Source organism: Engystomops pustulosus, chromosome 4 (genome assembly GCF_040894005.1).
Source record: "Engystomops pustulosus chromosome 4, aEngPut4.maternal, whole genome shotgun sequence".
Taxonomy (NCBI): Eukaryota; Metazoa; Chordata; class Amphibia; order Anura; family Leptodactylidae; genus Engystomops; species Engystomops pustulosus.
In genome coordinates this window covers 134,804,391-134,828,071 of record NC_092414.1, presented here as the reverse complement: position 1 = coordinate 134,828,071, position 23,681 = coordinate 134,804,391, and positions in this window count along the sequence as shown.

The window sequence follows — 23,681 nt, the reverse complement described above, 5'->3', positions numbered from 1 at the left end:
GAGGAGTTAAAGTGGGGGCAGGACAGGCTAAGGGAGAGCTAGTGGAGAGATAGCCTAAGGGAGGAGGAGTTAAAGTGGGGGCAGGACAGGCTAAGGAAGAGGTAGGGGAGAGATAGCCTAAGGGAGGAGGAGTTAAAGTGGGGGCAGGACAGGCTAAGGGAGAGATAGTGGAGAGATAGCCTAAGGGAGGAGGAGTTAAAGTGGGGGCAGGACAGGCTAAGGGAGGTACAGCGGAGAGATAGCCTAAGGGAGGAGGAGTTAAAGTGGGGGCAGGACAGGCTAAGGGAGGGACAGTTGAGGATATATCATTTTAGGTTATACCTTTTGACTCCTCCAGTCCGCCCAGCCTGTACCCCCACATTCCCTCATCCTACGCCTCCTCCTTCCCCCCTTATCCTATACCCCCCCCCCACCCCCACCCACCCAACACACACTACCAAAAAGAAGGTTCCTCCCCAAGTTTCCACGGTCTCCACCATACTCAGTATCCAAACTTTCTCTCCTCCGTAATCCTGCATCCCCCCCTTTCCCAATTAATCCCTTAGGCCTCTACCTCCCACTTTGATTCCTCCTTCAACCTGTACCCCCAACATTCCCTCCTCCTCCTCCATTAACTTGCACCCCCCCCCCAAACATTCCCTCCTCCTCCTCTCACAGCCTGTACCCCCTATTTTGACTCCTCCTCCTTTAACCTGGACCCCCCCCCCCGTTCACCCCCAAATTCCGTCCTCCTCCTCCTCTCACTTCCTCCCACAGCCTGTACCCCCTATTTTGACTCCTCCTCCTCCTTTAACCTGGACCCCCCCCCCGTTCACCCCCAAATTCCGTCCTCTTCCTCTCACTTCCTCCCACAGCCTGTACCCCCTATTTTGACTCCTCCTCCTTTAACCTGTACCCGCCCCATTTTCCCTCCACCCTTGGCCTGTACCCACTATTTTGACTCCTCCTCCTTTACCTGGACCCCTCCCCCTCACTTTCCCTCCTCCTGCTCCCACAGCCTGTACCCCCTATTTTGACTCCTCCTCCTCCTTTAACCTGGACCCCCCCCCCCCCATTTTCCTCACCCCCCCTCCTTCCTCCTTTGGCCTGTACCCCCTATTTTGACTCCTCCTCCTTTAACCTGGAACCCCCCCCCCGTTCACCCCCAAATTCCGTCCTCCTCCTCTCACTTCCTCCCACAGCCTTTACCCCCTATTTTGACTCCTCCTCCTCCTTTAACCTGGACCCCCCCCCCCCCCGTTCACCCCCAAATTCCGTCCTCTTCCTCTCACTTCCTCCCACAGCCTGTACCCCCTATTTTGACTCCTCCTCCTCCTTTAACCTGGACCCCCCCCCCCATTTTCCTCACCCCCCCTCCCCCCTCCTTTGGCCTGTACCCCCTATTTTGACTCCTCCTCCTTTAACCTGTACCTCCCCCCTCCACCCCCAAATTCCGTCCTCCTCCTCTCACTTCCTCCCACAGCCTGTACCCCCTATTTTGACTCCTCCTCCTTTAACCTGTACCCGCCCCATTTTCCCTCCACCCTTGGCCTGTACCCACTATTTTGACTCCTCCTCCTCCTCCTTTACCTGGACCCCTCCCCCTCACTTTCCCTCCTCCTGCTCCCACAGCCTGTACCCCCTATTTTGACTCCTCCTCCTCCTTTAACCTGGACCCCCCCCCCCCCCATTTTCCTCACCCCCCCTCCTTCCTCCTTTGGCCTGTACCCCCTATTTTGACTCCTCCTCCTTTAACCTGGAACCCCCCCCCCCCGTTCACCCCCAAATTCCGTCCTCCTCCTCTCACTTCCTCCCACAGCCTGTACCCCCTATTTTGACTCCTCCTCCTCCTTTAACCTGGACCCCTCCCCCTCACTTTCCCTCCTCCTGCTCCCACAGCCTGTACCCCCTATTTTGACTCCTCCTCCTCCTTTAACCTGGACCCCCCATTTTCCTCACCCCCCCTCCTTCCTCCTTTGGCCTGTACCCCCTATTTTGACTCCTCCTCCTTTAACCTGGAACCCCCCCCCCCCCCGTTCACCCCCAAATTCCGTCCTCCTCCTCTCACTTCCTCCCACAGCCTGTACCCCCTATTTTGACTCCTCCTCCTCCTTTAACCTGGACCCCCCCCCCCGTTCACCCCCAAATTCCGTCCTCCTCCTCTCACTTCCTCCCACAGCCTGTACCCCCTATTTTGACTCCTCCTCCTCCTTTAACCTGGACCCCCCCCCCCCCCGTTCACCCCCAAATTCCGTCCTCCTCCTCTCACTTCCTCCCACAGCCTGTACCCCCTATTTTGACTCCTCCTCCTTTGACCTGGACCCGCCCCATTTTCCCTCCACCCTTGGCCTGTACCCACTATTTTGACTCCTCCTCCTCCTCCTTTACCTGGACCCCTCCCCCTCGCTTTCCCTCCTCCTGCTCCCACAGCCTGTACCCCCTATTTTGACTCCTCCTCCTTTAACCTGTACCCACCCCATTTTCCCTCCCTCTCCCACTTTCTAAACTCCTCCCTTAGCCCATAGCTCCCACTTTGACTCCTCCTCCCTTAACCTGTACCCCACCACATTCCAGCCCCATACATTTTTTAACAACTACCCAATGGTTGTTAAACAGGACGGTGGGTCATGACATTAATCATATGATATTATATTTTGGTGCACTGGCGGGATTCGAACTCACGACCTTGAGCACGGCAGGCGGGAACCTTACCAATGAGCTATACTCAAGTACTGTCAACCTATTAAGATGTATTGGACTTAGCTCGCCGGTAATGTTCTCGCCTGCCATGCTCAGGGTCATTGGTTCGAAACCTGTCAGTACTGCTGTTGACTTTTGAATCTTACATGTCCCCAGAGACTATGTATTAAGCTGTGTATTTTTTATGTATACAGAAGTTGATTTAATTTTATAGCAAAAAAAGATCTCCAAAAAAAGGTGCAACTCTGTGTAGCTCACTGGTAATGCTCCTGTCTGCCATGCTCAAGGTCGTGAGTTCGAATCCCATCAGTGCTGCATGTTGACTTGCAACAATGGACATGGTTCCAGAGCCTATTTTATTAGGCATGCCTAGCAAGTCTCTCTTTTTATGAATTCATTTTAGTAGATTTTTTCAAATACTTTATAAAATTGACAATATGCTTGCATAAAGCTAGATATCCGAGAAGATACAGCTCTGTAGGCCAGTGTATTAGCTTCCAGTCAAACTTGCAGTATTGAAACTTTTGTTTAAAGAAAATCGGGCCCTACACAGTAGCTGAGTCTATAGCTCACTGGTAAGGCTCTCGCCTGCCGTGCTCAAGGTCGTGGGTTCGAATCCCGTCGGTGCCGCATGATGTTGTCCTCTGAAAATGACATATCCAAGGAGCTCATCCTTAAGGTAAGTGTGTGTGGTACAGTCTACTTGGAGAGTAAGGCATGTGGGGGATTAAAGCTTAAGGGAAGAGGAAGCGTTGGGAAAATGGTTAAGGGGTGGAGAGATAGGGGAGGAGGAGTTAAAGAAGGGGCAGGACAGGCTAAGGGAGGGAAAGTGGAGAGCTAGGCTAAGGGAGGAGGAGTTAAAGTGGGGGCAGGACAGGCTAAGGGAGGGAAAGTGGAGAGATAGCCTAAGGGAGGAGGAGTTAAAGTGGGGGCGGGACAGGCTAAGGGAGGGAAAGTGGAGAGATAGCCTAAGGGAGGAGGAGTTAAAGTGGGGGCAGGACAGGCTAAGGGAGAGATAGTGGAGAGATAGCCTAAGGGAGGAGGAGTTAAAGTGGGGGCAGGACAGGCTAAGGGAGGTACAGCGGAGAGATAGCCTAAGGGAGGAGGAGTTAAAGTGGGGACAGGACAGGCTAAGGGAGGTACAGCGGAGAGATAGCCTAAGGGAGGAGGAGTTAAAGTGGGGGCAGGAGAGGCTAAGGGAGGGAAAGTGGAGAGCTAGCCTAAGGGAGGAGGAGTTAAAGTGGGGGCAGGACAGGCTAAGGGAGGGAAAGTGGAGAGATAGCCTAAGGGAGGAGGAGTTAAAGTGGGGGCAGGACAGGCTAAGGAAGAGGTAGGGGAGAGATAGCCTAAGGGAGGAGGAGTTAAAGTGGGGGCAGGACAGGCTAAGGGAGAGCTAGTGGAGAGATAGCCTAAGGGAGGAGGAGTTAAAGTGGGGGCAGGACAGGCTAAGGAAGAGGTAGGGGAGAGATAGCCTAAGGGAGGAGGAGTTAAAGTGGGGGCAGGACAGGCTAAGGGAGAGATAGTGGAGAGATAGCCTAAGGGAGGAGGAGTTAAAGTGGGGGCAGGACAGGCTAAGGGAGGTACAGCGGAGAGATAGCCTAAGGGAGGAGGAGTTAAAGTGGGGGCAGGACAGGCTAAGGGAGGGACAGTTGAGGATATATCATTTTAGGTTATACCTTTTGACTCCTCCAGTCCGCCCAGCCTGTACCCCCACATTCCCTCATCCTACGCCTCCTCCTTCCCCCCTTATCCTATACCCCCCCCCCACCCCCACCCACCCAACACACACTACCAAAAAGAAGGTTCCTCCCCAAGTTTCCACGGTCTCCACCATACTCAGTATCCAAACTTTCTCTCCTCCGTAATCCTGCATCCCCCCCTTTCCCAATTAATCCCTTAGGCCTCTACCTCCCACTTTGATTCCTCCTTCAACCTGTACCCCCAACATTCCCTCCTCCTCCTCCATTAACTTGCACCCCCCCCCCCAAACATTCCCTCCTCCTCCTCTCACAGCCTGTACCCCCTATTTTGACTCCTCCTCCTTTAACCTGGACCCCCCCCCCCGTTCACCCCCAAATTCCGTCCTCCTCTTCCTCTCACTTCCTCCCACAGCCTGTACCCCCTATTTTGACTCCTCCTCCTTTAACCTGTACCCGCCCCATTTTCCCTCCACCCTTGGCCTGTACCCACTATTTTGACTCCTCCTCCTTTACCTGGACCCCTCCCCCTCACTTTCCCTCCTCCTGCTCCCACAGCCTGTACCCCCTATTTTGACTCCTCCTCCTCCTTTAACCTGGACCCCCCCCCCCATTTTCCTCACCCCCCCTCCTTCCTCCTTTGGCCTGTACCCCCTATTTTGACTCCTCCTCCTTTAACCTGGAACCCCCCCCCCCGTTCACCCCCAAATTCCGTCCTCCTCCTCTCACTTCCTCCCACAGCCTTTACCCCCTATTTTGACTCCTCCTCCTCCTTTAACCTGGACCCCCCCCCCCCCCCGTTCACCCCCAAATTCCGTCCTCTTCCTCTCACTTCCTCCCACAGCCTGTACCCCCTATTTTGACTCCTCCTCCTCCTTTAACCTGGACCCCCCCCCCCATTTTCCTCACCCCCCTCCCCCTCCTTTGGCCTGTACCCCCTATTTTGACTCCTCCTCCTTTAACCTGTACCTCCCCCCTCCACCCCCAAATTCCGTCCTCCTCCTCTCACTTCCTCCCACAGCCTGTACCCCCTATTTTGACTCCTCCTCCTTTAACCTGTACCCGCCCCATTTTCCCTCCACCCTTGGCCTGTACCCACTATTTTGACTCCTCCTCCTCCTCCTTTACCTGGACCCCTCCCCCTCACTTTCCCTCCTCCTGCTCCCACAGCCTGTACCCCCTATTTTGACTCCTCCTCCTCCTTTAACCTGGACCCCCCCCCCCCCCCCATTTTCCTCACCCCCCCTCCTTCCTCCTTTGGCCTGTACCCCCTATTTTGACTCCTCCTCCTTTAACCTGGAACCCCCCCCCCCCCGTTCACCCCCAAATTCCGTCCTCCTCCTCTCACTTCCTCCCACAGCCTGTACCCCCTATTTTGACTCCTCCTCCTCCTTTAACCTGGACCCCTCCCCCTCACTTTCCCTCCTCCTGCTCCCACAGCCTGTACCCCCTATTTTGACTCCTCCTCCTCCTTTAACCTGGACCCCCCATTTTCCTCACCCCCCCTCCTTCCTCCTTTGGCCTGTACCCCCTATTTTGACTCCTCCTCCTTTAACCTGGAACCCCCCCCCCCCCCCGTTCACCCCCAAATTCCGTCCTCCTCCTCTCACTTCCTCCCACAGCCTGTACCCCCTATTTTGACTCCTCCTCCTCCTTTAACCTGGACCCCCCCCCCCCCGTTCACCCCCAAATTCCGTCCTCCTCCTCTCACTTCCTCCCACAGCCTGTACCCCCTATTTTGACTCCTCCTCCTTTGACCTGGACCCGCCCCATTTTCCCTCCACCCTTGGCCTGTACCCACTATTTTGACTCCTCCTCCTCCTCCTTTACCTGGACCCCTCCCCCTCGCTTTCCCTCCTCCTGCTCCCACAGCCTGTACCCCCTATTTTGACTCCTCCTCCTTTAACCTGTACCCACCCCATTTTCCCTCCCTCTCCCACTTTCTAAACTCCTCCCTTAGCCCATAGCTCCCACTTTGACTCCTCCTCCCTTAACCTGTACCCCACCACATTCCAGCCCCATACATTTTTTAACAACTACCCAATGGTTGTTAAACAGGACGGTGGGTCATGACATTAATCATATGATATTATATTTTGGTGCACTGGCGGGATTCGAACTCACGACCTTGAGCACGGCAGGCGGGAACCTTACCAATGAGCTATACTCAAGTACTGTCAACCTATTAAGATGTATTGGACTTAGCTCGCCGGTAATGTTCTCGCCTGCCATGCTCAGGGTCATTGGTTCGAAACCTGTCAGTACTGCTATTGACTTTTGAATCTTACATGTCCCCAGAGACTATGTATTAAGCTGTGTATTTTTTATGTATACAGAAGTTGATTTAATTTTATAGCAAAAAAAGATCTCCAAAAAAAGGTGCAACTCTGTGTAGCTCACTGGTAATGCTCCTGTCTGCCATGCTCAAGGTCGTGAGTTCGAATCCCATCAGTGCTGCATGTTGACTTGCAACAATGGACATGGTTCCAGAGCCTATTTTATTAGGCATGCCTAGCAAGTCTCTCTTTTTATGAATTCATTTTAGTAGATTTTTTCAAATACTTTATAAAATTGACAATATGCTTGCATAAAGCTAGATATCCGAGAAGATACAGCTCTGTAGGCCAGTGTATTAGCTTCCAGTCAAACTTGCAGTATTGAAACTTTTGTTTTAAGAAAATCAGGTCCTTCACAGTTGTTTTGGTTGATTTCATTTTATAGCAAAAAAGATCTCCAAAAATGGTACATCTCTGTATAGCTCACTGGTAATGCTCATGTCTGCCATGCTCGAGGTCGTGAGTTCGAATCCCATCAGTGCCACATGTTGACTTGCAGAATTGGACGTGTTCCCGGAGCCTATTCGCTTAGGCGTGCATGGCGAGGTTCTCTTTTGATGAATTCATTTTAGTTGATTTTTTCAAATACTTTATAAAATTGACAATATGCTTGCATAAAGCTAGATATCCGAGAAGATACAGCTCTGTAGGCCAGTGTATTAGCTTCCAGTCAAACTTGCAGTATTGAAACTTTTGTTTAAAGAAAATCGGGCCCTACACAGTAGCTGAGTCTATAGCTCACTGGTAAGGCTCTCGCCTGCCGTGCTCAAGGTCGTGGGTTCGAATCCCGTCGGTGCCGCATGATGTTGTCCTCTGAAAATGACATATCCAAGGAGCTCATCCTTAAGGTAAGTGTGTGTGGTACAGTCTACTTGGAGAGTAAGGCATGTGGGGGATTAAAGCTTAAGGGAAGAGGAAGCGTTGGGAAAATGGTTAAGGGGTGGAGAGATAGGGGAGGAGGAGTTAAAGAAGGGGCAGGACAGGCTAAGGGAGGGAAAGTGGAGAGCTAGGCTAAGGGAGGAGGAGTTAAAGTGGGGGCAGGACAGGCTAAGGGAGGGAAAGTGGAGAGATAGCCTAAGGGAGGAGGAGTTAAAGTGGGGGCGGGACAGGCTAAGGGAGGGAAAGTGGAGAGATAGCCTAAGGGAGGAGGAGTTAAAGTGGGGGCAGGACAGGCTAAGGGAGGTACAGCGGAGAGATAGCCTAAGGGAGGAGGAGTTAAAGTGGGGACAGGACAGGCTAAGGGAGGTACAGCGGAGAGATAGCCTAAGGGAGGAGGAGTTAAAGTGGGGGCAGGAGAGGCTAAGGGAGGGAAAGTGGAGAGCTAGCCTAAGGGAGGAGGAGTTAAAGTGGGGGCAGGACAGGCTAAGGGAGGGAAAGTGGAGAGATAGCCTAAGGGAGGAGGAGTTAAAGTGGGGGCAGGACAGGCTAAGGAAGAGGTAGGGGAGAGATAGCCTAAGGGAGGAGGAGTTAAAGTGGGGGCAGGACAGGCTAAGGGAGAGCTAGTGGAGAGATAGCCTAAGGGAGGAGGAGTTAAAGTGGGGGCAGGACAGGCTAAGGAAGAGGTAGGGGAGAGATAGCCTAAGGGAGGAGGAGTTAAAGTGGGGGCAGGACAGGCTAAGGGAGAGATAGTGGAGAGATAGCCTAAGGGAGGAGGAGTTAAAGTGGGGGCAGGACAGGCTAAGGGAGGTACAGCGGAGAGATAGCCTAAGGGAGGAGGAGTTAAAGTGGGGGCAGGACAGGCTAAGGGAGGGACAGTTGAGGATATATCATTTTAGGTTATACCTTTTGACTCCTCCAGTCCGCCCAGCCTGTACCCCCACATTCCCTCATCCTACGCCTCCTCCTTCCCCCCTTATCCTATACCCCCCCCCCACCCCCACCCACCCAACACACACTACCAAAAAGAAGGTTCCTCCCCAAGTTTCCACGGTCTCCACCATACTCAGTATCCAAACTTTCTCTCCTCCGTAATCCTGCATCCCCCCCTTTCCCAATTAATCCCTTAGGCCTCTACCTCCCACTTTGATTCCTCCTTCAACCTGTACCCCCAACATTCCCTCCTCCTCCTCCATTAACTTGCACCCCCCCCCCCAAACATTCCCTCCTCCTCCTCTCACAGCCTGTACCCCCTATTTTGACTCCTCCTCCTTTAACCTGGACCCCCCCCCCCGTTCACCCCCAAATTCCGTCCTCCTCCTCCTCTCACTTCCTCCCACAGCCTGTACCCCCTATTTTGACTCCTCCTCCTCCTTTAACCTGGACCCCCCCCCCGTTCACCCCCAAATTCCGTCCTCTTCCTCTCACTTCCTCCCACAGCCTGTACCCCCTATTTTGACTCCTCCTCCTTTAACCTGTACCCGCCCCATTTTCCCTCCACCCTTGGCCTGTACCCACTATTTTGACTCCTCCTCCTTTACCTGGACCCCTCCCCCTCACTTTCCCTCCTCCTGCTCCCACAGCCTGTACCCCCTATTTTGACTCCTCCTCCTCCTTTAACCTGGACCCCCCCCCCCCATTTTCCTCACCCCCCCTCCTTCCTCCTTTGGCCTGTACCCCCTATTTTGACTCCTCCTCCTTTAACCTGGAACCCCCCCCCCGTTCACCCCCAAATTCCGTCCTCCTCCTCTCACTTCCTCCCACAGCCTTTACCCCCTATTTTGACTCCTCCTCCTCCTTTAACCTGGACCCCCCCCCCCCCCGTTCACCCCCAAATTCCGTCCTCTTCCTCTCACTTCCTCCCACAGCCTGTACCCCCTATTTTGACTCCTCCTCCTCCTTTAACCTGGACCCCCCCCCCCATTTTCCTCACCCCCCCTCCCCCCTCCTTTGGCCTGTACCCCCTATTTTGACTCCTCCTCCTTTAACCTGTACCTCCCCCCTCCACCCCCAAATTCCGTCCTCCTCCTCTCACTTCCTCCCACAGCCTGTACCCCCTATTTTGACTCCTCCTCCTTTAACCTGTACCCGCCCCATTTTCCCTCCACCCTTGGCCTGTACCCACTATTTTGACTCCTCCTCCTCCTCCTTTACCTGGACCCCTCCCCCTCACTTTCCCTCCTCCTGCTCCCACAGCCTGTACCCCCTATTTTGACTCCTCCTCCTCCTTTAACCTGGACCCCCCCCCCCCCCATTTTCCTCACCCCCCCTCCTTCCTCCTTTGGCCTGTACCCCCTATTTTGACTCCTCCTCCTTTAACCTGGAACCCCCCCCCCCCCGTTCACCCCCAAATTCCGTCCTCCTCCTCTCACTTCCTCCCACAGCCTGTACCCCCTATTTTGACTCCTCCTCCTCCTTTAACCTGGACCCCTCCCCCTCACTTTCCCTCCTCCTGCTCCCACAGCCTGTACCCCCTATTTTGACTCCTCCTCCTCCTTTAACCTGGACCCCCCATTTTCCTCACCCCCCCTCCTTCCTCCTTTGGCCTGTACCCCCTATTTTGACTCCTCCTCCTTTAACCTGGAACCCCCCCCCCCCCCGTTCACCCCCAAATTCCGTCCTCCTCCTCTCACTTCCTCCCACAGCCTGTACCCCCTATTTTGACTCCTCCTCCTCCTTTAACCTGGACCCCCCCCCCCGTTCACCCCCAAATTCCGTCCTCCTCCTCTCACTTCCTCCCACAGCCTGTACCCCCTATTTTGACTCCTCCTCCTCCTTTAACCTGGACCCCCCCCCCCCCCGTTCACCCCCAAATTCCGTCCTCCTCCTCTCACTTCCTCCCACAGCCTGTACCCCCTATTTTGACTCCTCCTCCTTTGACCTGGACCCGCCCCATTTTCCCTCCACCCTTGGCCTGTACCCACTATTTTGACTCCTCCTCCTCCTCCTTTACCTGGACCCCTCCCCCTCGCTTTCCCTCCTCCTGCTCCCACAGCCTGTACCCCCTATTTTGACTCCTCCTCCTTTAACCTGTACCCACCCCATTTTCCCTCCCTCTCCCACTTTCTAAACTCCTCCCTTAGCCCATAGCTCCCACTTTGACTCCTCCTCCCTTAACCTGTACCCCACCACATTCCAGCCCCATACATTTTTTAACAACTACCCAATGGTTGTTAAACAGGACGGTGGGTCATGACATTAATCATATGATATTATATTTTGGTGCACTGGCGGGATTCGAACTCACGACCTTGAGCACGGCAGGCGGGAACCTTACCAATGAGCTATACTCAAGTACTGTCAACCTATTAAGATGTATTGGACTTAGCTCGCCGGTAATGTTCTCGCCTGCCATGCTCAGGGTCATTGGTTCGAAACCTGTCAGTACTGCTGTTGACTTTTGAATCTTACATGTCCCCAGAGACTATGTATTAAGCTGTGTATTTTTTATGTATACAGAAGTTGATTTAATTTTATAGCAAAAAAAGATCTCCAAAAAAAGGTGCAACTCTGTGTAGCTCACTGGTAATGCTCCTGTCTGCCATGCTCAAGGTCGTGAGTTCGAATCCCATCAGTGCTGCATGTTGACTTGCAACAATGGACATGGTTCCAGAGCCTATTTTATTAGGCATGCCTAGCAAGTCTCTCTTTTTATGAATTCATTTTAGTAGATTTTTTCAAATACTTTATAAAATTGACAATATGCTTGCATAAAGCTAGATATCCGAGAAGATACAGCTCTGTAGGCCAGTGTATTAGCTTCCAGTCAAACTTGCAGTATTGAAACTTTTGTTTAAAGAAAATCGGGCCCTACACAGTAGCTGAGTCTATAGCTCACTGGTAAGGCTCTCGCCTGCCGTGCTCAAGGTCGTGGGTTCGAATCCCGTCGGTGCCGCATGATGTTGTCCTCTGAAAATGACATATCCAAGGAGCTCATCCTTAAGGTAAGTGTGTGTGGTACAGTCTACTTGGAGAGTAAGGCATGTGGGGGATTAAAGCTTAAGGGAAGAGGAAGCGTTGGGAAAATGGTTAAGGGGTGGAGAGATAGGGGAGGAGGAGTTAAAGAAGGGGCAGGACAGGCTAAGGGAGGGAAAGTGGAGAGCTAGGCTAAGGGAGGAGGAGTTAAAGTGGGGGCAGGACAGGCTAAGGGAGGGAAAGTGGAGAGATAGCCTAAGGGAGGAGGAGTTAAAGTGGGGGCGGGACAGGCTAAGGGAGGGAAAGTGGAGAGATAGCCTAAGGGAGGAGGAGTTAAAGTGGGGGCAGGACAGGCTAAGGGAGAGATAGTGGAGAGATAGCCTAAGGGAGGAGGAGTTAAAGTGGGGGCAGGACAGGCTAAGGGAGGTACAGCGGAGAGATAGCCTAAGGGAGGAGGAGTTAAAGTGGGGACAGGACAGGCTAAGGGAGGTACAGCGGAGAGATAGCCTAAGGGAGGAGGAGTTAAAGTGGGGGCAGGAGAGGCTAAGGGAGGGAAAGTGGAGAGCTAGCCTAAGGGAGGAGGAGTTAAAGTGGGGGCAGGACAGGCTAAGGGAGGGAAAGTGGAGAGATAGCCTAAGGGAGGAGGAGTTAAAGTGGGGGCAGGACAGGCTAAGGAAGAGGTAGGGGAGAGATAGCCTAAGGGAGGAGGAGTTAAAGTGGGGGCAGGACAGGCTAAGGGAGAGCTAGTGGAGAGATAGCCTAAGGGAGGAGGAGTTAAAGTGGGGGCAGGACAGGCTAAGGAAGAGGTAGGGGAGAGATAGCCTAAGGGAGGAGGAGTTAAAGTGGGGGCAGGACAGGCTAAGGGAGAGATAGTGGAGAGATAGCCTAAGGGAGGAGGAGTTAAAGTGGGGGCAGGACAGGCTAAGGGAGGTACAGCGGAGAGATAGCCTAAGGGAGGAGGAGTTAAAGTGGGGGCAGGACAGGCTAAGGGAGGGACAGTTGAGGATATATCATTTTAGGTTATACCTTTTGACTCCTCCAGTCCGCCCAGCCTGTACCCCCACATTCCCTCATCCTACGCCTCCTCCTTCCCCCCTTATCCTATACCCCCCCCCCACCCCCACCCACCCAACACACACTACCAAAAAGAAGGTTCCTCCCCAAGTTTCCACGGTCTCCACCATACTCAGTATCCAAACTTTCTCTCCTCCGTAATCCTGCATCCCCCCCTTTCCCAATTAATCCCTTAGGCCTCTACCTCCCACTTTGATTCCTCCTTCAACCTGTACCCCCAACATTCCCTCCTCCTCCTCCATTAACTTGCACCCCCCCCCCCAAACATTCCCTCCTCCTCCTCTCACAGCCTGTACCCCCTATTTTGACTCCTCCTCCTTTAACCTGGACCCCCCCCCCCGTTCACCCCCAAATTCCGTCCTCCTCTTCCTCTCACTTCCTCCCACAGCCTGTACCCCCTATTTTGACTCCTCCTCCTTTAACCTGTACCCGCCCCATTTTCCCTCCACCCTTGGCCTGTACCCACTATTTTGACTCCTCCTCCTTTACCTGGACCCCTCCCCCTCACTTTCCCTCCTCCTGCTCCCACAGCCTGTACCCCCTATTTTGACTCCTCCTCCTCCTTTAACCTGGACCCCCCCCCCCATTTTCCTCACCCCCCCTCCTTCCTCCTTTGGCCTGTACCCCCTATTTTGACTCCTCCTCCTTTAACCTGGAACCCCCCCCCCGTTCACCCCCAAATTCCGTCCTCCTCCTCTCACTTCCTCCCACAGCCTTTACCCCCTATTTTGACTCCTCCTCCTCCTTTAACCTGGACCCCCCCCCCCCCCCGTTCACCCCCAAATTCCGTCCTCTTCCTCTCACTTCCTCCCACAGCCTGTACCCCCTATTTTGACTCCTCCTCCTCCTTTAACCTGGACCCCCCCCCCCATTTTCCTCACCCCCCCTCCCCCCTCCTTTGGCCTGTACCCCCTATTTTGACTCCTCCTCCTTTAACCTGTACCTCCCCCCTCCACCCCCAAATTCCGTCCTCCTCCTCTCACTTCCTCCCACAGCCTGTACCCCCTATTTTGACTCCTCCTCCTTTAACCTGTACCCGCCCCATTTTCCCTCCACCCTTGGCCTGTACCCACTATTTTGACTCCTCCTCCTCCTCCTTTACCTGGACCCCTCCCCCTCACTTTCCCTCCTCCTGCTCCCACAGCCTGTACCCCCTATTTTGACTCCTCCTCCTCCTTTAACCTGGACCCCCCCCCCCCCCCCATTTTCCTCACCCCCCCTCCTTCCTCCTTTGGCCTGTACCCCCTATTTTGACTCCTCCTCCTTTAACCTGGAACCCCCCCCCCCCGTTCACCCCCAAATTCCGTCCTCCTCCTCTCACTTCCTCCCACAGCCTGTACCCCCTATTTTGACTCCTCCTCCTCCTTTAACCTGGACCCCTCCCCCTCACTTTCCCTCCTCCTGCTCCCACAGCCTGTACCCCCTATTTTGACTCCTCCTCCTCCTTTAACCTGGACCCCCCATTTTCCTCACCCCCCCTCCTTCCTCCTTTGGCCTGTACCCCCTATTTTGACTCCTCCTCCTTTAACCTGGAACCCCCCCCCCCCCGTTCACCCCCAAATTCCGTCCTCCTCCTCTCACTTCCTCCCACAGCCTGTACCCCCTATTTTGACTCCTCCTCCTCCTTTAACCTGGACCCCCCCCCCCGTTCACCCCCAAATTCCGTCCTCCTCCTCTCACTTCCTCCCACAGCCTGTACCCCCTATTTTGACTCCTCCTCCTCCTTTAACCTGGACCCCCCCCCCCCCGTTCACCCCCAAATTCCGTCCTCCTCCTCTCACTTCCTCCCACAGCCTGTACCCCCTATTTTGACTCCTCCTCCTTTGACCTGGACCCGCCCCATTTTCCCTCCACCCTTGGCCTGTACCCACTATTTTGACTCCTCCTCCTCCTCCTTTACCTGGACCCCTCCCCCTCGCTTTCCCTCCTCCTGCTCCCACAGCCTGTACCCCCTATTTTGACTCCTCCTCCTTTAACCTGTACCCACCCCATTTTCCCTCCCTCTCCCACTTTCTAAACTCCTCCCTTAGCCCATAGCTCCCACTTTGACTCCTCCTCCCTTAACCTGTACCCCACCACATTCCAGCCCCATACATTTTTTAACAACTACCCAATGGTTGTTAAACAGGACGGTGGGTCATGACATTAATCATATGATATTATATTTTGGTGCACTGGCGGGATTCGAACTCACGACCTTGAGCACGGCAGGCGGGAACCTTACCAATGAGCTATACTCAAGTACTGTCAACCTATTAAGATGTATTGGACTTAGCTCGCCGGTAATGTTCTCGCCTGCCATGCTCAGGGTCATTGGTTCGAAACCTGTCAGTACTGCTATTGACTTTTGAATCTTACATGTCCCCAGAGACTATGTATTAAGCTGTGTATTTTTTATGTATACAGAAGTTGATTTAATTTTATAGCAAAAAAAGATCTCCAAAAAAAGGTGCAACTCTGTGTAGCTCACTGGTAATGCTCCTGTCTGCCATGCTCAAGGTCGTGAGTTCGAATCCCATCAGTGCTGCATGTTGACTTGCAACAATGGACATGGTTCCAGAGCCTATTTTATTAGGCATGCCTAGCAAGTCTCTCTTTTTATGAATTCATTTTAGTAGATTTTTTCAAATACTTTATAAAATTGACAATATGCTTGCATAAAGCTAGATATCCGAGAAGATACAGCTCTGTAGGCCAGTGTATTAGCTTCCAGTCAAACTTGCAGTATTGAAACTTTTGTTTTAAGAAAATCAGGTCCTTCACAGTTGTTTTGGTTGATTTCATTTTATAGCAAAAAAGATCTCCAAAAATGGTACATCTCTGTATAGCTCACTGGTAATGCTCATGTCTGCCATGCTCGAGGTCGTGAGTTCGAATCCCATCAGTGCCACATGTTGACTTGCAGAATTGGACGTGTTCCCGGAGCCTATTCGCTTAGGCGTGCATGGCGAGGTTCTCTTTTGATGAATTCATTTTAGTAGATTTTTTCAAATACTTTATAAAATTGACAATATGCTTGCATAAAGCTAGATATCCGAGAAGATACAGCTCTGTAGGCCAGTGTATTAGCTTCCAGTCAAACTTGCAGTATTGAAACTTTTGTTTAAAGAAAATCGGGCCCTACACAGTAGCTGAGTCTATAGCTCACTGGTAAGGCTCTCGCCTGCCGTGCTCAAGGTCGTGGGTTCGAATCCCGTCGGTGCCGCATGATGTTGTCCTCTGAAAATGACATATCCAAGGAGCTCATCCTTAAGGTAAGTGTGTGTGGTACAGTCTACTTGGAGAGTAAGGCATGTGGGGGATTAAAGCTTAAGGGAAGAGGAAGCGTTGGGAAAATGGTTAAGGGGTGGAGAGATAGGGGAGGAGGAGTTAAAGAAGGGGCAGGACAGGCTAAGGGAGGGAAAGTGGAGAGCTAGGCTAAGGGAGGAGGAGTTAAAGTGGGGGCAGGACAGGCTAAGGGAGGGAAAGTGGAGAGATAGCCTAAGGGAGGAGGAGTTAAAGTGGGGGCGGGACAGGCTAAGGGAGGGAAAGTGGAGAGATAGCCTAAGGGAGGAGGAGTTAAAGTGGGGGCAGGACAGGCTAAGGGAGAGATAGTGGAGAGATAGCCTAAGGGAGGAGGAGTTAAAGTGGGGGCAGGACAGGCTAAGGGAGGTACAGCGGAGAGATAGCCTAAGGGAGGAGGAGTTAAAGTGGGGACAGGACAGGCTAAGGGAGGTACAGCGGAGAGATAGCCTAAGGGAGGAGGAGTTAAAGTGGGGGCAGGAGAGGCTAAGGGAGGGAAAGTGGAGAGCTAGCCTAAGGGAGGAGGAGTTAAAGTGGGGGCAGGACAGGCTAAGGGAGGGAAAGTGGAGAGATAGCCTAAGGGAGGAGGAGTTAAAGTGGGGGCAGGACAGGCTAAGGAAGAGGTAGGGGAGAGATAGCCTAAGGGAGGAGGAGTTAAAGTGGGGGCAGGACAGGCTAAGGGAGAGCTAGTGGAGAGATAGCCTAAGGGAGGAGGAGTTAAAGTGGGGGCAGGACAGGCTAAGGAAGAGGTAGGGGAGAGATAGCCTAAGGGAGGAGGAGTTAAAGTGGGGGCAGGACAGGCTAAGGGAGAGATAGTGGAGAGATAGCCTAAGGGAGGAGGAGTTAAAGTGGGGGCAGGACAGGCTAAGGGAGGTACAGCGGAGAGATAGCCTAAGGGAGGAGGAGTTAAAGTGGGGGCAGGACAGGCTAAGGGAGGGACAGTTGAGGATATATCATTTTAGGTTATACCTTTTGACTCCTCCAGTCCGCCCAGCCTGTACCCCCACATTCCCTCATCCTACGCCTCCTCCTTCCCCCCTTATCCTATACCCCCCCCCCACCCCCACCCACCCAACACACACTACCAAAAAGAAGGTTCCTCCCCAAGTTTCCACGGTCTCCACCATACTCAGTATCCAAACTTTCTCTCCTCCGTAATCCTGCATCCCCCCCTTTCCCAATTAATCCCTTAGGCCTCTACCTCCCACTTTGATTCCTCCTTCAACCTGTACCCCCAACATTCCCTCCTCCTCCTCCATTAACTTGCACCCCCCCCCCCAAACATTCCCTCCTCCTCCTCTCACAGCCTGTACCCCCTATTTTGACTCCTCCTCCTTTAACCTGGACCCCCCCCCCCGTTCACCCCCAAATTCCGTCCTCCTCTTCCTCTCACTTCCTCCCACAGCCTGTACCCCCTATTTTGACTCCTCCTCCTTTAACCTGTACCCGCCCCATTTTCCCTCCACCCTTGGCCTGTACCCACTATTTTGACTCCTCCTCCTTTACCTGGACCCCTCCCCCTCACTTTCCCTCCTCCTGCTCCCACAGCCTGTACCCCCTATTTTGACTCCTCCTCCTCCTTTAACCTGGACCCCCCCCCCCATTTTCCTCACCCCCCCTCCTTCCTCCTTTGGCCTGTACCCCCTATTTTGACTCCTCCTCCTTTAACCTGGAACCCCCCCCCCCGTTCACCCCCAAATTCCGTCCTCCTCCTCTCACTTCCTCCCACAGCCTTTACCCCCTATTTTGACTCCTCCTCCTCCTTTAACCTGGACCCCCCCCCCCCCCCCGTTCACCCCCAAATTCCGTCCTCTTCCTCTCACTTCCTCCCACAGCCTGTACCCCCTATTTTGACTCCTCCTCCTCCTTTAACCTGGACCCCCCCCCCCATTTTCCTCACCCCCCCTCCCCCCTCCTTTGGCCTGTACCCCCTATTTTGACTCCTCCTCCTTTAACCTGTACCTCCCCCCTCCACCCCCAAATTCCGTCCTCCTCCTCTCACTTCCTCCCACAGCCTGTACCCCCTATTTTGACTCCTCCTCCTTTAACCTGTACCCGCCCCATTTTCCCTCCACCCTTGGCCTGTACCCACTATTTTGACTCCTCCTCCTCCTCCTTTACCTGGACCCCTCCCCCTCACTTTCCCTCCTCCTGCTCCCACAGCCTGTACCCCCTATTTTGACTCCTCCTCCTCCTTTAACCTGGACCCCCCCCCCCCCCCCATTTTCCTCACCCCCCCTCCTTCCTCCTTTGGCCTGTACCCCCTATTTTGACTCCTCCTCCTTTAACCTGGAACCCCCCCCCCCCGTTCACCCCCAAATTCCGTCCTCCTCCTCTCACTTCCTCCCACAGCCTGTACCCCCTATTTTGACTCCTCCTCCTCCTTTAACCTGGACCCCTCCCCCTCACTTTCCCTCCTCCTGCTCCCACAGCCTGTACCCCCTATTTTGACTCCTCCTCCTCCTTTAACCTGGACCCCCCATTTTCCTCACCCCCCCTCCTTCCTCCTTTGGCCTGTACCCCCTATTTTGACTCCTCCTCCTTTAACCTGGAACCCCCCCCCCCCCGTTCACCCCCAAATTCCGTCCTCCTCCTCTCACTTCCTCCCACAGCCTGTACCCCCTATTTTGACTCCTCCTCCTCCTTTAACCTGGACCCCCCCCCCCGTTCACCCCCAAATTCCGTCCTCCTCCTCTCACTTCCTCCCACAGCCTGTACCCCCTATTTTGACTCCTCCTCCTCCTTTAACCTGGACCCCCCCCCCCCCGTTCACCCCCAAATTCCGTCCTCCTCCTCTCACTTCCTCCCACAGCCTGTACCCCCTATTTTGACTCCTCCTCCTTTGACCTGGACCCGCCCCATTTTCCCTCCACCCTTGGCCTGTACCCACTATTTTGACTCCTCCTCCTCCTCCTTTACCTGGACCCCTCCCCCTCGCTTTCCCTCCTCCTGCTCCCACAGCCTGTACCCCCTATTTTGACTCCTCCTCCTTTAACCTGTACCCACCCCATTTTCCCTCCCTCTCCCACTTTCTAAACTCCTCCCTTAGCCCATAGCTCCCACTTTGACTCCTCCTCCCTTAACCTGTACCCCACCACATTCCAGCCCCATACATTTTTTAACAACTACCCAATGGTTGTTAAACAGGACGGTGGGTCATGACATTAATCATATGATATTATATTTTGGTGCACTGGCGGGATTCGAACTCACGACCTTGAGCACGGCAGGCGGGAACCTTACCAATGAGCTATACTCAAGTACTGTCAACCTATTAAGATGTATTGGACTTAGCTCGCCGGTAATGTTCTCGCCTGCCATGCTCAGGGTCATTGGTTCGAAACCTGTCAGTACTGCTATTGACTTTTGAATCTTACATGTCCCCAGAGACTATGTATTAAGCTGTGTATTTTTTATGTATACAGAAGTTGATTTAATTTTATAGCAAAAAAAGATCTCCAAAAAAAGGTGCAACTCTGTGTAGCTCACTGGTAATGCTCCTGTCTGCCATGCTCAAGGTCGTGAGTTCGAATCCCATCAGTGCTGCATGTTGACTTGCAACAATGGACATGGTTCCAGAGCCTATTTTATTAGGCATGCCTAGCAAGTCTCTCTTTTTATGAATTCATTTTAGTAGATTTTTTCAAATACTTTATAAAATTGACAATATGCTTGCATAAAGCTAGATATCCGAGAAGATACAGCTCTGTAGGCCAGTGTATTAGCTTCCAGTCAAACTTGCAGTATTGAAACTTTTGTTTTAAGAAAATCAGGTCCTTCACAGTTGTTTTGGTTGATTTCATTTTATAGCAAAAAAGATCTCCAAAAATGGTACATCTCTGTATAGCTCACTGGTAATGCTCATGTCTGCCATGCTCGAGGTCGTGAGTTCGAATCCCATCAGTGCCACATGTTGACTTGCAGAATTGGACGTGTTCCCGGAGCCTATTCGCTTAGGCGTGCATGGCGAGGTTCTCTTTTGATGAATTCATTTTAGTTGATTTTTTCAAATACTTTATAAAATTGACAATATGCTTGCATAAAGCTAGATATCCGAGAAGATACAGCTCTGTAGGCCAGTGTATTAGCTTCCAGTCAAACTTGCAGTATTGAAACTTTTGTTTAAAGAAAATCGGGCCCTACACAGTAGCTGAGTCTATAGCTCACTGGTAAGGCTCTCGCCTGCCGTGCTCAAGGTCGTGGGTTCGAATCCCGTCGGTGCCGCATGATGTTGTCCTCTGAAAATGACATATCCAAGGAGCTCATCCTTAAGGTAAGTGTGTGTGGTACAGTCTACTTGGAGAGTAAGGCATGTGGGGGATTAAAGCTTAAGGGAAGAGGAAGCGTTGGGAAAATGGTTAAGGGGTGGAGAGATAGGGGAGGAGGAGTTAAAGAAGGGGCAGGACAGGCTAAGGGAGGGAAAGTGGAGAGCTAGGCTAAGGGAGGAGGAGTTAAAGTGGGGGCAGGACAGGCTAAGGGAGGGAAAGTGGAGAGATAGCCTAAGGGAGGAGGAGTTAAAGTGGGGGCGGGACAGGCTAAGGGAGGGAAAGTGGAGAGATAGCCTAAGGGAGGAGGAGTTAAAGTGGGGGCAGGACAGGCTAAGGGAGAGATAGTGGAGAGATAGCCTAAGGGAGGAGGAGTTAAAGTGGGGGCAGGACAGGCTAAGGGAGGTACAGCGGAGAGATAGCCTAAGGGAGGAGGAGTTAAAGTGGGGACAGGACAGGCTAAGGGAGGTACAGCGGAGAGATAGCCTAAGGGAGGAGGAGTTAAAGTGGGGGCAGGAGAGGCTAAGGGAGGGAAAGTGGAGAGCTAGCCTAAGGGAGGAGGAGTTAAAGTGGGGGCAGGACAGGCTAAGGGAGGGAAAGTGGAGAGATAGCCTAAGGGAGGAGGAGTTAAAGTGGGGGCAGGACAGGCTAAGGAAGAGGTAGGGGAGAGATAGCCTAAGGGAGGAGGAGTTAAAGTGGGGGCAGGACAGGCTAAGGGAGAGCTAGTGGAGAGATAGCCTAAGGGAGGAGGAGTTAAAGTGGGGGCAGGACAGGCTAAGGAAGAGGTAGGGGAGAGATAGCCTAAGGGAGGAGGAGTTAAAGTGGGGGCAGGACAGGCTAAGGGAGAGATAGTGGAGAGATAGCCTAAGGGAGGAGGAGTTAAAGTGGGGGCAGGACAGGCTAAGGGAGGTACAGCGGAGAGATAGCCTAAGGGAGGAGGAGTTAAAGTGGGGGCAGGACAGGCTAAGGGAGGGACAGTTGAGGATATATCATTTTAGGTTATACCTTTTGACTCCTCCAGTCCGCCCAGCCTGTACCCCCACATTCCCTCATCCTACGCCTCCTCCTTCCCCCCTTATCCTATACCCCCCCCCCACCCCCACCCACCCAACACACACTACCAAAAAGAAGGTTCCTCCCCAAGTTTCCACGGTCTCCACCATACTCAGTATCCAAACTTTCTCTCCTCCGTAATCCTGCATCCCCCCCTTTCCCAATTAATCCCTTAGGCCTCTACCTCCCACTTTGATTCCTCCTTCAACCTGTACCCCCAACATTCCCTCCTCCTCCTCCATTAACTTGCACCCCCCCCCCCAAACATTCCCTCCTCCTCCTCTCACAGCCTGTACCCCCTATTTTGACTCCTCCTCCTTTAACCTGGACCCCCCCCCCGTTCACCCCCAAATTCCGTCCTCCTCCTCCTCTCACTTCCTCCCACAGCCTGTACCCCCTATTTTGACTCCTCCTCCTCCTTTAACCTGGACCCCCCCCCCGTTCACCCCCAAATTCCGTCCTCTTCCTCTCACTTCCTCCCACAGCCTGTACCCCCTATTTTGACTCCTCCTCCTTTAACCTGTACCCGCCCCATTTTCCCTCCACCCTTGGCCTGTACCCACTATTTTGACTCCTCCTCCTCCTCCTTTACCTGGACCCCTCCCCCTCACTTTCCCTCCTCCTGCTCCCACAGCCTGTACCCCCTATTTTGACTCCTCCTCCTCCTTTAACCTGGACCCCCCCCCCCCCCATTTTCCTCACCCCCCCTCCTTCCTCCTTTGGCCTGTACCCCCTATTTTGACTCCTCCTCCTCCTTTAACCTGGACCCCCCCCCCATTTTCCTCCCCCCCCCTCCCCCCTCCTTCCTCCTTTGGCCTGTACCCCCTATTTTGACTCCTCCTCCTTTAACCTGGACCCACCCCATTTTCCCTCCTTCTCCCTTTTTCTGAACTCCTCCCTTAGCCCATAGCTCCCACTTTGACTCCTCCTCATCCCTCATCCCTTAACTCCTTAGTTGTCAATACATACTTAATTCCCTGCTGATTTCTGCAGTCTCTGTCTATTGTCTTTTACACCTGCTAGTTGTTACTAATTTGTCTTGGCTCTATAAATTTCTGATTATTGGTCTCACTTGACCTTGGTCTCACACAGTGCACTCTCCTAAGTGCAGCTCTTAAGTGCACCAACTGAATTATACCAGAATTAATCCAGAATTGAACCAGGTTTGAACTAAACACATTATATCCTAATCCATCACTTACCTTTTTCCCATTATTAATGTTTTTTTAGCATTGATGATATTTTCGCCTTTCTCAAATCTCCTCTTTTGTCCCAATATTCTACCACCTGCTAAAGAATTCTCAATATATAATCATCTCCTCTGTTCACTCACCTAATGACCTCTGCTGACGCTTATGTAAGCAAAACATTTTGGCTTTGAAAATTCTCTATTCTGCTTCTACTTGTTGCCACTATCTCAACCTTTCTTTTCCACTAATGACATCTCACCCATACTCCCCATAGTGTTTCCCACCTTCCAATCATTCAAACATAAACAGAAAACTCACATGTGCATGATTGCCAACAAGACACAATCACTGTCTCCATTTATACTCCCACAAACATTGTGAGCCCTCATGTACAGGGTCCTCTTAATGGTGCTCTACAAGTAAATCATTTGTTTTTAAATTCAATTTAGTTTATTTAATGAAAAACGTTTTAAAATCGCATCTAGAGAGATCTCCTTCTGTATAACTCTATAGAGTTTGGGAACAGGTCCTATGGGGATGAGGGAGATGGTGCAGTTGTGGAAAGGAGTAGAGAGTGTTTAAAATCAGCTGTGGGAGTAGATTTTGGGGTGTAGTCTAAGAAGTGGGAGAACAGGGAGAACTTAAAGATGTTCTAGGTGGCACAGCCAACACCAAAGCCCCAACACCAAAGAAAAACTTTGGTCCCTTTAAACCACTGGTAAGACGTTTACAGCTTAGATTAGAGACAAACACATCAATTTAATCCTGTGGTGCTCAGCAGTATAAGCTGCTCCACCTGATCGGCTGGTGTTTTTATGAAGGACCTTTGAATAGACATTGTGGACTTTTAATTGTTGAGTGCTACTGTTTTTATCATGCTTCATACACTTATGCTTTGGGGTTCATAAAGCTTTTTGATTACATTTAAAATCATTTTTGGTTTGATGGATGATTAAAAGAAGGGTCATTCCCCTAGGTTCCTCCTCCTAACTGAGATTTCAACCCACCAACACCACTGCTCCTCCATTAGCCTGTAACTTCCATATTTCCTCCTCCTCACTCAACCAACACCACACAAACACCCTTCCTCCATTTGCCTGCTCCTCATCTCTACCCCTTACCTCTTGCCTATGCACCTTCCATGTGTGCTGTCTCCTGGCATCTCCTTGCACTGTCCCAACTGTGTCTGTTTCCAGCTCAAGGACCGATGCTTTTGTCTTCTTAAGGGGTCCCGTGTCGGATGCTGGGGTTTCCTCATGCTGCTCATGGTGGTGGAGAGCAAGAGTTATGGTAATTACCAGGCTCTGTTGTCTC